Here is a 13,479-nt window from a genome sequence, read left to right on the forward strand (position 1 = left end):
TGAAGACATACTGGTAGACAACCTGAAGACATACTGATAGACAACCTGAAGACATACTGAAGACATACTGGTAGACAACCTGAAGACATACTGATAGACAACCTGAAGACATACTGAAGACATACCGGTAGACAACCTGAAGACATACTGGTAGACAACCTGAAGACATACTGGTAGACAACCTGAAGACAGACATACTGGTAGACAACCTGAAGACATACTGGTAGACAACCTGAAGACATACTGGTAGACAACCTGAAGACATACTGGTAGACAACCTGAAGACAGACATACTGGTAGACAACATGAAGACATACTGGTAGACAACCTGAAGACATACTGGTAGAAAACCTGAAGACAGACATACTGGTAGACAACCTGAAGACATACTGGTAGACAACCTGAAGACAGACATACTGGTAGACAACCTGAAGACATACTGGTAGACAACCTGAAGACAGACATACTGGTAGACACCCTGAAGACATACTGGTAGACAACCTGAAGACAGACATACTGGTAGACAACCTGAAGACATACTGGTAGACAACCTGAAGACATACTGGTAGACACCCTGAAGACAGACATACTGGTAGACACCCTGAAGACAGACATACTGGTAGAGACCCTGAAGACATACTGGTAGACAACCTGAAGACATACTGGTAGACAACCTGAAGACATACTGGTAGACAACCTGAAGACAGACCTTACCTTTAAAAGCATTGACGGCGGTCCATTGCACTGCTCTGTATCAGAACTGGGATTGATTCCTGGTCTTTTTCTCATTTACTACCGCGAGTCGAGCCCTGCATGGGGTCACTAGACATGGTCCTATCATATTTGATCATGTCCAGCCTGCCAACGGTAGGTCTGACTCTGTGCTGAGAGAGCGAGACACATGGTGCCAGCATTCCTTTGATAACAGAATCTAATCGTCGGTTTCACTCAACACATCTGTCAACACAGTTCTACCCTGCTGCCCTTGTAGAGGGAGGTATCTGGGGACTGGAGTTCTACCCTGCTGCCCTTGTAGAGGGAGGTATCTGGGGACTGGAGTTCTACCCTGCTGCCCTTGTACAGGGAGGTATCTGGGGACTGGAGTTCTACCCTGCTGCCCTTGTAGAGGGAGGTATCTGGGGACTGGAGTTCGACCCTACTGCCCCCGTCCCGTGTAAGGGACCTGGGGACTGGAGTTCTACCCTACTATCCCCATCCCGTTTAGGGGACCTGGGGACTGGAGTTCTACCCTACTGCCCCCGTCCTGTTTAGGGGACCTGGGGACTGGAGTTCTACCCTACTGCCCCCGTCCTGTTTAGGGGACCTGGGGACTGGAGTTCTACCCTACTGCCCCCGTCCTGTTTAGGGGACCTGGGGACTGGAGTTCTACCCTACTGCCCCCGTCCTGTTTAGGGGACCTGGGGACTGGAGTTCTACCCTACTGCCCCGTCCTGTTTAGGGGACCTGGGGACTGGAGTTCTACCCTACTGTCCGCGTCCCATGTAAGGGACCTGGGGACTGGAGTTCTACCCTACTGTCCCCGTCCTGTGTAAGGGAGTTCCACCTGGGGACTAGAGTTCCACCTGGGGACTAGAGCTCTACCTGGGGACTAGAGTTCCACCTAGGGACTAGAGTTCTATCCGGGGACTAGAGTTCCACCTAGGGACTAGAGTTCTATCCGGGGACTAGAGTTCCACCTGGGGACTAGAGTTCCACCCGGGGACTAGAGTTCTACCTGGGGACTATAGTTCTACCTGTGGACTAGAGTTCTACCTGGGGACGAGAGTTCTACCTGTGGACGAGAGTTCTACCTGGGGACTAGAGTTCCACCTGGGGACTAGAGTTCTATCTGGGGACTAGAGTTCTACCTGGAGACTAGAGTTCTACCTGGGGACTAGAGTTCTACCTGTGGACGAGAGTTCTACCTGGGGACTAGAGTTCTACCTGGGGACTAGAGTTCTACCTGGGGACTAGCGTTCCACCTGGGGACTAGAGTTCTACCTGTGGGACCTGGGGGAGTGGTTTGCTTACAGTACTTTGACTATGGCCAGTGATGGTGTCTTCTGAAAGACTCACATTATGGTCTTGTGTCGTTTGAGAACAGTTGACTAAGTCAGTGGGTCTCAGTTCTCTCCTCAGGGACCCACAGCTGTACCAGAGGGTCTCAGTTCTCTCCTCAGGGACCCACAGCTGTTCCAGGGAGTCTCAGTTCTCTCCTCAGGGACCCACAGCTGTACCAGAGGGTCTCAGTTCTCTCCTCAGGGACCCACAGCTGTACCAGAGGGTCTCAGTTCTCTCCTCAGGAACCCCACAGCTGTACCAGAGGGTCTCAGTTCTCTCCTCAGGGACCCACAGCTGTACCAGAGGGTCTCAGGTCTCTCCTCAGGGACCCACAGCTGTACCAGAGGGTCTCAGTTCTCTCCTCAGGGACCCACAGCTGTACCAGAGGGTCTCAGTTCTCTCCTCAGGGACCCCCAGCTGTACCAGAGGGTCTCAGTTCTCTCCTCAGGGACCCACAGCTGTACCAGAGGGTCTCAGTTCTCTCCTCAGGGACCCCCCAGCTGTACCAGAGGGTCTCAGGTCTCTCCTCAGGGACCCACAGCTGTACCAGAGGGCCTCAGTTCTCTCTTCAGGGACCCACAGCTGTACCAGAGCTACCACACCTGATTCAAATAGACAATTATCAACACAATAATAACACCTAGAGAAGTTTAACAATGTAACATTATGGTTAAACAGAATAAATCCCTGTGCGGTTCTATAGTACAAAATGATCTACTTGTCATTGTTGCTAGCTACCTGACCATCCAGAATCAGGGCAGCTTCTTGTCATTGTTGCTAGCTACCTGGCTATCCAGAATCAGGGCAGCTTCTTGTCATTGTTGCTAGCTACCTGACCATCCAGAATCAGGGCAGCTTCTTGTCATTGTTGCTAGCTACCTGGCTATCCAGAATCAGGGCAGCTTCTTGTCATTGTTGCTAGCTACCTGACCGTTCGGAATCAGGGCAGCTTCTTGTCATTGTTGCTAGCTACCTGGCTATCCAGAATCAGGGCAGCTTCTTGTCATTGTTGCTAGCTACCTGGCTATCCAGACTCAGGGCAGCTTCTTGTCATTGTTGCTAGCTACCTGGCTATCCAGAATCAGGGCAGCTTCTTGTCATTGTTGCTAGCTACCTGACCGTTCAGAATCAGGGCAGCTTCTTGTCATTGTTGCTAGCTACCAGACCGTTCAGAATCAGGGCAGCTTCTTGTCATTGTTGCTAGCTACCTGGCTATCCACAATCAGGGCAGTTTCTTGTCATTGTTGCTAGCTACCTGGCTATCCAGAAACCTAACAACACACGCCCCCTGCCCCTTGGAATCGCACGCACAGTTTTCGTGACGTTGTCAGCAAACCCGCCTATACAACATTAGGAAAGGGTTCTTTATAGCACCATATAGGTTCCACTTAGAATCTTGTGAGCATGATTCTTTTTAGAACCTTAGGAAAGGGTTCTTTATAGCATTATACAGATTCCACTTAGAACCTTGCAAGCACAATTCTTTATAGAACCTTCGAAAATGGTTATATATAATTTGTTCTGCACATGTTAAAGCATTGACCAATTGGCAATAACATATGTACATAGTAAACATTTCAGATGTACTCAACATAGACTCACTAAACAGAGAACATCCTTGGTCATCCCTACTGCCTCTGATCTGGAGGACTCACTAAACAGAGAACATCCCTGGTCATCTACTGCCTCTGATCTGGAGGACTCACTAAACAGAGAACATCCCTGGTCCTCCCTACTGCCTCTGATCTGGCAGACTCACTAAACAGAGAACATCCCTGGTCATCCCTACTGCCTCTGATCTGGAGGACTCACTAAACAGAGCACATCCCTGGTCATCCCTACTGCCTCTGATCTGGCGGACTCACTAAATAGAGAACATACCTGGTCATCCCTACTGAATCTGATCTGGAGGACTCACTAAACAGAGAACATCCCTGGTCATCTCTACTGCCTCTGATCTGGTGGACTCACTAAACAGAGAACATTCCTGGTCATCCCTACTGCCTCTGATCTGGAGGACTCACTAAACAGAGAACCTCCCTGGTCATCCCTACTGCCTCTGATCTGGAGGACTCACTAAACAGAGAACATCCCTGGTCATCCCTACTGCCTCTGATCTGGAGGACTCACTAAACAGAGAACATCCCTGGTCATCCCTACTGCCTCTGATCTGGAGGACTCACTAAACAGAGAACATCCCTGGTCATCCCTACTGCCTCTGATCTGGAGGACTCACTAAACAGAGAACATCCCTGGTCATCCCTACTGCCTCTGATCTGGAGGACTCACTAAACAGAGAACATCCCTGGTCATCCCTACTGCCTCTGATCTGGAGGACTCACTAAACAGAGAACATCCCTGGTCATCCCTACTGCCTCTGATCTGGAGGACTCACTAAACAGAGAACATCCCTGGTCCTCCCTACTGCCTCTGATCTGGAGGACTCACTAAACAGAGAACATCCCTGGTCATCCCTACTGCCTCTGATCTGGAGGACTCACTAAACAGAGAACATCCCTGGTCATCCCTACTGCCTCTGATCTGGAGGACTCACTAAACAGAGAACATCCCTGGTCCTCCCTACTGCCTCTGATCTGGAGGACTCACTAAACAGAGAACATCCCTGGTCCTCCCGACTGCCTCTGAGCTGGAGGACTCACTAAACAGAGAACATCCCTGGTCATCCCTACTGCCTCTGGTCTGGAGGACTCACCAAACAGAGAACATCCCTGGTCCTCCCTACTGCCTCTGATCTGGAGGACTCACTAAACAGAGAACATCCCTGGTCCTCCCGACTGCCTCTGAGCTGGAGGACTCACTAAACAGAGAACATCCCTGGTCATCCCTACTGCCTCTGGTCTGGAGGACTCACTAAACAGAGAACATCCCTGGTCATCCCTACTGCCTCTGGTCTGGAGGACTCACCAAACAGAGAACATCCCTGGTCCTCCCTACTGCCTCTGATCTGGAGGACTCACTAAACAGAGAACATCCCTGGTCATCACTACTGCCTCTGATCTGGAGGACTCACTAAACAGAGAACATCCCTGGTCATCCCTACTGCCTCTGAACTGGAGGACTCACTAAACAGAGAACATCCCTGGTCCTCCCTACTGCCTCTGACCTGGAGGACTCACTAAACAGAGAACATCCCTGGTCATCCCTACTGCCACTGATCTGGAGGACTCACTAAACAGAGAACATCCCTGGTCATCCCTACTGCCTCTGATCTGGCAGACTCACTAAACAGAGAACATCCCTGGTCCTCCCTACTGAATCTGATCTGGCAGACTCACTAAACAGAGAACATCCCTGGTCATCCCTACTGCCTCTGATCTGGCAGACTCACTAAACAGAGAACATCCCTGGTCCTCCCTACTGTCTCTGATCTGGCAGACTCACTAAACAGAGAACATCCCTGGTCACCCCTACTGCCTCTGATCTGGAGGACTCACTAAACAGAGAACATCCCTGGTCCTACCTACTGCCTCTGATCTGGAGGACTCACTAAACAGAGAACATCCCTGGTCACCCCTACTGCCTCTGATCTGGCAGACTCACTAAACAGAGAACATCCCTGGTCAACCCTACTGCCTCTGATCTGGCCGACTCACTAAACAGAGAACATCCCTGGTCCTCCCTACTGAATCTGATCTGGCAGACTCACTAAACAGAGAACATCCCTGGTCCTCCCTACTGCCTCTGATCTGGAGGACTCACTAAACAGAGAACATCCCTGGTCATCCCTACTGCCTCTGATCTGGCAGACTCACTAAACAGAGAACATCCCTGGTCCTCCCTACTGAATCTGATCTGGCAGACTCACTAAACAGAGAACATCCCTGGTCCTCCCTACTGCCTCTGATCTGGAGGACTCACTAAACAGAGAACATCCCTGGTCATCCCTACTGTCTCTGATCTGGAGGACTCACTAAACAGAGAACATCCCTGGTTATCCCTACTGCCTCTGATCTGGTGGACTCACTAAACAGAGAACATCCCTGGTCATCCCTACTGCCTCTGATCTGGAGGACTCACTAAACAGAGAACATCCCTACTGCCTCTGATCTGGAGGACTCACTAAACAGAGAACATCCCTACTGCCTCTGATCTGGCAGACTCACTAAACAGAGAACATCCCTGGTCATCTCTACTGCCTCTGATCTGGAGGACTCACTAAACAGAGAACATCCCTGGTCATCCCTACTGCCTCTGATCTGGCAGACTCACTAAACAGAGAACATCCCTGGTCATCTCTACTGCCTCTGATCTGGAGGACTCACTAAACAGAGAACATCCCTGGTCATCTCTACTGCCTCTGATCTGGAGGACTCACTAAACAGAGAACATCCCTGGTCATCCCTACTGCCTCTGATCTGGTGGACTCACTAAACAGAGAACATCCCTGGTCATCCCTACTGCCTCTGATCTGGTGGACTCACTAAACAGAGAACATCCCTGGTCCTCCCTACTGCCTCTGATCTGGAGGACTCACTAAACAGAGAACATCCCTGGTCCTCCCTACTGCCTCTGATCTGGAGGACTCACTAAACAGAGAACATCCCTGGTCATCCCTACTGCCTCTGATCTGGTGGACTCACTAAACAGAGAACATCCCTGGTCCTCCCTACTGCCTCTGATCTGGAGGACTCACTAAACAGAGAACATCCCTGGTCATCCCTACTGCCTCTGATCTGGAGGACTCACTAAACAGAGAACATCCCTGGTCATCCCTACTGCCTCTGATCTGGAGGACTCACTAAACAGAGAACATCCCTGGTCATCCCTACTGCCTCTGATCTGGAGGACTCACTAAACAGAGAACATCCCTGGTCCTCCCGACTGCCTCTGATCTGGAGGACTCACTAAACAGAGAACATCCCTGGTCATCCCTACTGCCTCTTATCTGGAGGACTCACTAAACAGAGAACATCCCTGGTCATCCCTACTGCCTCTGATCTGGAGGACTCACTAAACAGAGAACATCCCTGGTCATCCCTACTGCCTCTGATCTGGAGGACTCACTAAACAGAGAACATCCCTGGTCATCCCGACTGCCTCTGATCTGGAGGACTCACTAAACAGAGAACATCCCTGGTCATCCCTACTGCCTCTGATCTGGAGGACTCACTAAACAGAGAACATCCCTGGTCATCCCTACTGCCTCTGATCTGGAGGACTCACTAAACAGAGAACATCCCTGGTCATCCCTACTGCCTCTGATCTGGTGGACTCACTAAACAGAGAACATCCCTGGTCATCCCTACTGAATCTGATCTGGAGGACTCACTAAACAGAGAACATCCCTGGTCCTCCCTACTGCCTCTGGTCTGGAGGACTCACTAAACAGAGAACATCCCTGGTCATCCCTACTGCCTCTGATCTGGAGGACTCACTAAACAGAGAACATCCCTGGTCATCCCTACTGCCTCTGATCTGGTGGACTCACTAAACAGAGAACATCCCTGGTCATCCCTACTGAATCTGATCTGGAGGACTCACTAAACAGAGAACATCCCTGGTCCTCCCTACTGCCTCTGGTCTGGAGGACTCACTAAACAGAGAACATCCCTGGTCATCCCTACTGCCTCTGATCTGGAGGACTCACTAAACAGAGAACATCCCTGGTCATCCCTACTGCCTCTGATCTGGAGGACCCACTAAACAGAGAACATCCCTACTGCCTCTGATCTGGAGGACTCACTAAACAGAGAACATCCCTACTGCCTCTGATCTGGAGGACCCACTAAACAGAGAACATCCCTACTGCCTCTGATCTGGAGGACCCACTAAACAGAGAACATCCCTACTGCCTCTGATCTGGAGGACCCACTAAACAGAGAACATCCCTGGTCATCCCTACTGCCTCTGATCTGGCAGACTCACTAAACAGAGAACATCCCTGGTCCTCCCTACTGAATCTGATCTGGCAGACTCACTAAACAGAGAACATCCCTGGTCATCCCTACTGCCTCTGATCTGGCAGACTCACTAAACAGAGAACATCCCTGGTCCTCCCTACTGAATCTGATCTGGCAGACTCACTAAACAGAGAACATCCCTGGTCATCTCTACTGCCTCTGATCTGGAGGACTCACTAAACAGAGAACATCCCTGGTCATCCCTACTGCCTCTGATCTGGAGGACTCACTAAACAGAGAACATCCCTGGTCCTCCCTACTGCCTCTGATCTGGCAGACTCACTAAACAGAGAACATCCCTGGTCATCCCTACTGCCTCTGATCTGGCAGACTCACTAAACAGAGAACATCCCTGGTCCTCCCTACTGAATCTGATCTGGCAGACTCACTAAACAGAGAACATCCCTGGTCCTCCCTACTGCCTCTGATCTGGAGGACTCACTAAACAGAGAACATCCCTGGTCATCCCTACTGCCTCTGATCTGGCAGACTCACTAAACAGAGAACATCCCTGGTCCTCCCTACTGAATCTGATCTGGCAGACTCACTAAACAGAGAACATCCCTGGTCCTCCCTACTGCCTCTGATCTGGAGGACTCACTAAACAGAGAACATCCCTGGTCATCCCTACTGTCTCTGATCTGGAGGACTCACTAAACAGAGAACATCCCTGGTTATCCCTACTGCCTCTGATCTGGTGGACTCACTAAACAGAGAACATCCCTGGTCATCCCTACTGCCTCTGATCTGGAGGACTCACTAAACAGAGAACATCCCTACTGCCTCTGATCTGGAGGACTCACTAAACAGAGAACATCCCTACTGCCTCTGATCTGGCAGACTCACTAAACAGAGAACATCCCTGGTCATCTCTACTGCCTCTGATCTGGAGGACTCACTAAACAGAGAACATCCCTGGTCATCCCTACTGCCTCTGATCTGGCAGACTCACTAAACAGAGAACATCCCTGGTCATCTCTACTGCCTCTGATCTGGAGGACTCACTAAACAGAGAACATCCCTGGTCATCTCTACTGCCTCTGATCTGGAGGACTCACTAAACAGAGAACATCCCTGGTCATCCCTACTGCCTCTGATCTGGTGGACTCACTAAACAGAGAACATCCCTGGTCATCCCTACTGCCTCTGATCTGGTGGACTCACTAAACAGAGAACATCCCTGGTCCTCCCTACTGCCTCTGATCTGGAGGACTCACTAAACAGAGAACATCCCTGGTCCTCCCTACTGCCTCTGATCTGGAGGACTCACTAAACAGAGAACATCCCTGGTCATCCCTACTGCCTCTGATCTGGTGGACTCACTAAACAGAGAACATCCCTGGTCCTCCCTACTGCCTCTGATCTGGAGGACTCACTAAACAGAGAACATCCCTACTGCCTCTGATCTGGAGGACTCACTAAACAGAGAACATCCCTGGTCATCCCTACTGCCTCTGATCTGGAGGACTCACTAAACAGAGAACATCCCTGGTCATCCCTACTGCCTCTGATCTGGAGGACTCACTAAACAGAGAACATCCCTGGTCCTCCCGACTGCCTCTGATCTGGAGGACTCACTAAACAGAGAACATCCCTGGTCATCCCTACTGCCTCTGATCTGGAGGACTCACTAAACAGAGAACATCCCTGGTCATCCCTACTGCCTCTGATCTGGAGGACTCACTAAACGGATAACATCCCTGGTCATCCCTACTGCTTCTGATCTGGAGGACTCACTAAACAGAGAACATCCCTGGTCCTCCCGACTGCCTCTGATCTGGAGGACTCACTAAACAGAGAACATCCCTGGTCATCCCTACTGCCTCTGATCTGGAGGACTCACTAAACAGAGAACATCCCTGGTCATCCCTACTGCCTCTGATCTGGAGGACTCACTAAACAGAGAACATCCCTGGTCCTCCCTACTGCCTCTGATCTGGTGGACTCACTAAACAGAGAACATCCCTGGTCATCCCTACTGAATCTGATCTGGAGGACTCACTAAACAGAGAACATCCCTGGTCCTCCCTACTGCCTCTGGTCTGGAGGACTCACTAAACAGAGAACATCCCTGGTCATCCCTACTGCCTCTGATCTGGAGGACTCACTAAACAGAGAACATCCCTGGTCATCCCTACTGCCTCTGATCTGGTGGACTCACTAAACAGAGAACATCCCTGGTCATCCCTACTGAATCTGATCTGGAGGACTCACTAAACAGAGAACATCCCTGGTCCTCCCTACTGCCTCTGGTCTGGAGGACTCACTAAACAGAGAACATCCCTGGTCATCCCTACTGCCTCTGATCTGGAGGACTCACTAAACAGAGAACATCCCTGGTCATCCCTACTGACTCTGATCTAATGGACTCACTAAACAGAGAACATCCCTGGTCATCCCTACTGCCTCTGATCTAATGGACTCACTAAACAGAGAACATCCCTGGTCATCCCTACTGCCTCTGATCTGGAGGACTCACTAAACAGAGAACATCCCTGGTCATCCCTACTGCCTCTGATCTGGAGGACTCACTAAACAGAGAACATCCCTGGTCATCCCTACTGCCTCTGATCTGGAGGACTCACTAAACAGAGAACATCCCTGGTCATCCCTACTGCCTCTGATCTGGAGGACTCACTAAACAGAGAACATCCCTGGTCATCCCTACTGCCTCTGATCTGGAGGACTCACTAAACAGAGAACATCCCTGGTCATCCCTACTGCCTCTGATCTGGAGGACTCACTAAACAGAGAACATCCCTGGTCCTCCCTACTGCCTCTGATCTGGAGGACTCACTAAACAGAGAACATCCCTGGTCATCCCTACTGCCTCTGATCTGGAGGACTCACTAAACAGAGAACATCCCTGGTCATCCCTACTGCCTCTGATCTGGAGGACTCACTAAACAGAGAACATCCCTGGTCATCCCTACTGCCTCTGATCTGGAGGACTCACTAAACAGAGAACATCCCTGATCATCCCTACTGCCTCTGATCTGGAGGACTCACTAAACAGAGAACATCCCTGGTCATCCCTACTGCCTCTGATCTGGAGGACTCACTAAACAGAGAACATCCCTGGTCATCTCTACTGCCTCTGATCTGGAGGACTCACTAAACAGATGCTTTGTTTGTAGATGATGATTGAGTATGTTGGAGTGTGACCCCGGCTTTCTGTAAATAAATAAATACAAATTTTAAAAAACGGCTTACTGAATTTGAAATGATTTATACTTTTACTTTTGATACTTAAGTATTTTTAAACCCAAATACTTTTAGACTTTGACTCTAGTAGTATTTTACTGGGGGACTTTTACTTGAGTCACTTTCCATTAATACGGTATCTGTACTTTGACTCTGGTATGACAACTGGGTACTTTTTCCATCGCTGCTAAACAGGTCTCTGATATTTTAAGAGTATTTTTCTATGAGAGAACATTCCTTCTCAATCATAATGACAGTGGGTGGAGGAGATGTTTTTGTTGTTGTTGTGTGTACAAGTATGCAGTCATGAAGGAAAGGATTTGTGTATCTGGGTGTTGTGATCATTTACTGAACGTGACGCTGCTTTTTCCTTATTGAACCGAGTGGTGGGATGAAGTACTCATCCGTAGGATGAGTGCTTTTTCCTTATTGAACCGAGTGGTAGGATGAAGTACTCATCCCGTAGGATGAGTGCTTTTTCCTTATTGAACCGAGTGGTGGGATGAAGTACACTCCCGTAGGATGAGTGCTTTTTCCTTATTGAACCGAGTGGTGGGATGAAGTACTCTCCCGTAGGATGAGTGCTTTTTCCTTATTGAACCGAGTGGTGGGATGAAGTACACTCCCGTAGGATGAGTGCTTTTTCCTTATTGAACCGAGTGGTGGGATGAAGTACACTCCCGTAGGATGAGTGCTTTTTCCTTATTGAACCGAGTGGTGGGATGAAGTACACTCCCGTAGGATGAGTGCTTTTTCCTTATTGAACCGAGTGGTGGGATGAAGTACACTCCCGTAGGATGAGTTCTTTTTCCTTATTGAACCGAGTGGTGGGATGAAGTACACTCCGTAGGATGAGTGATTTTTCCTTATTGCCATTGCCTGTCGTAATGGATAGATGTGTCTGAAGGCCTGATTCTGTTTGAAAGGAGACGCATGACCTCTAGATCTGATCTGTTTTTCTATATCCAGCTTCTATCTGTTTCTCTACATCCAGCTTCTATCTGTTTCTCTACATCCAGCTTCTATCTGTTTCTCTATATCCAGCTTCTATCTGTTTCTCTACATCCAGCTTCTATCTGTTTCTCTATATCCAGCTTCTATCTGTTTCTCTATATCCAGCTTCTATCTGTTTCTCTATATCCAGCTTCTATCTATTTCTCTATATCCAGCTTCTATCTGTTTCTCTATATCCAGCTTCTATCTGTTTCTCTATATCCAGCTTCTATCTGTTTCTCTATATCCAGCTTCTATCTGTTTCTCTATATCCAGCTTCTATCTGTTTCTCTATATCCAGCTTCTATCTGTTTCTCTATATCCAGCTTCTATCTGTTTCTCTATATCCAGCTTCTATCTGTTTCTCTATATCCAGCTTCTATCTGTTTCTCTATATCCAGTTTCTTCTATCTGTTTCTCTATATCCAGCTTCTATCTGTTTCTCTATATCCAGCTTCTATCTGTTTCTCTATATCCAGCTTCTATCTGTTTCTCTATATCCAGCTTCTATCTGTTTCTCTATATCCAGCTTCTATCTGTTTCTCTATATCCAGCTTCTATCTGTTTCTCTATATCCAGCTTCTATCTGTTTCTCTATATCCAGCTTCTATCTGTTTCTCTATATCCAGCTTCTATCTGTTTCTCTATATCCAGCTTCTATCTGTTTCTCTATATCCAGCTTCTATCTGTTTCTCTATATCCAGCTTCTATCTGTTTCTCTATATCCAGCTTCTATCTGTTTCTCTATATCCAGCTTCTATCTGTTTCTCTATATCCAGCTTCTATCTGTTTCTCTATATCCAGCTTCTATCTGTTTCTCTACATCCAGCTTCTATCTGTTTCTCTATATCCAGCTTCTATCTGTTTCTCTATATCCAGCTTCTATCTGTTTCTCTATATCCAGCTTCTATCTGTTTCTCTATATCCAGCTTCTATCTGTTTCTCTCTCTATCTGTTTCTCTATCCAGCTTCTATCTGTTTCTCTATATCCAGCTTCTATCTGTTTCCCTATTTCTCTATATCCAGCTTCTATCTGTTTCTCTATATCCAGCTTCTATCTGTTTCTCTATATCCAGCTTCTATCTGCTTCTATCTCTCTATATCCAGCTTCTATCTGTTTCTCTCTCTCCAGCTTCTATCTGTTTCTCTATATCCAGCTTCTATCTGTTTCTCTATATCCAGCTTCTATCTGTTTCTCTACATCCAGCTTCTATCTGTTTCTCTACATCCAGCTTCTATCTGTTTCTCTATATCCAGCTTCTATCTGTTTCTCTATATCCAGCTTCTATCTGTTTCTCTA

General features: G+C 48.5%; 1 protein-coding gene across 1 annotated transcript in view; it reads left to right on the top strand.

Moving 5' to 3' along the window:
* The window catches only part of vit (vitrin), a 101,436-nt gene that overhangs the window by 20,388 nt on the left and 67,569 nt on the right, over positions 1-13,479 (top strand). The window lies entirely within an intron of this gene.

This window comes from Oncorhynchus keta, chromosome 3 (genome assembly GCF_023373465.1).
Source record: "Oncorhynchus keta strain PuntledgeMale-10-30-2019 chromosome 3, Oket_V2, whole genome shotgun sequence".
Lineage (NCBI taxonomy): Eukaryota > Metazoa > Chordata > Actinopteri > Salmoniformes > Salmonidae > Oncorhynchus > Oncorhynchus keta.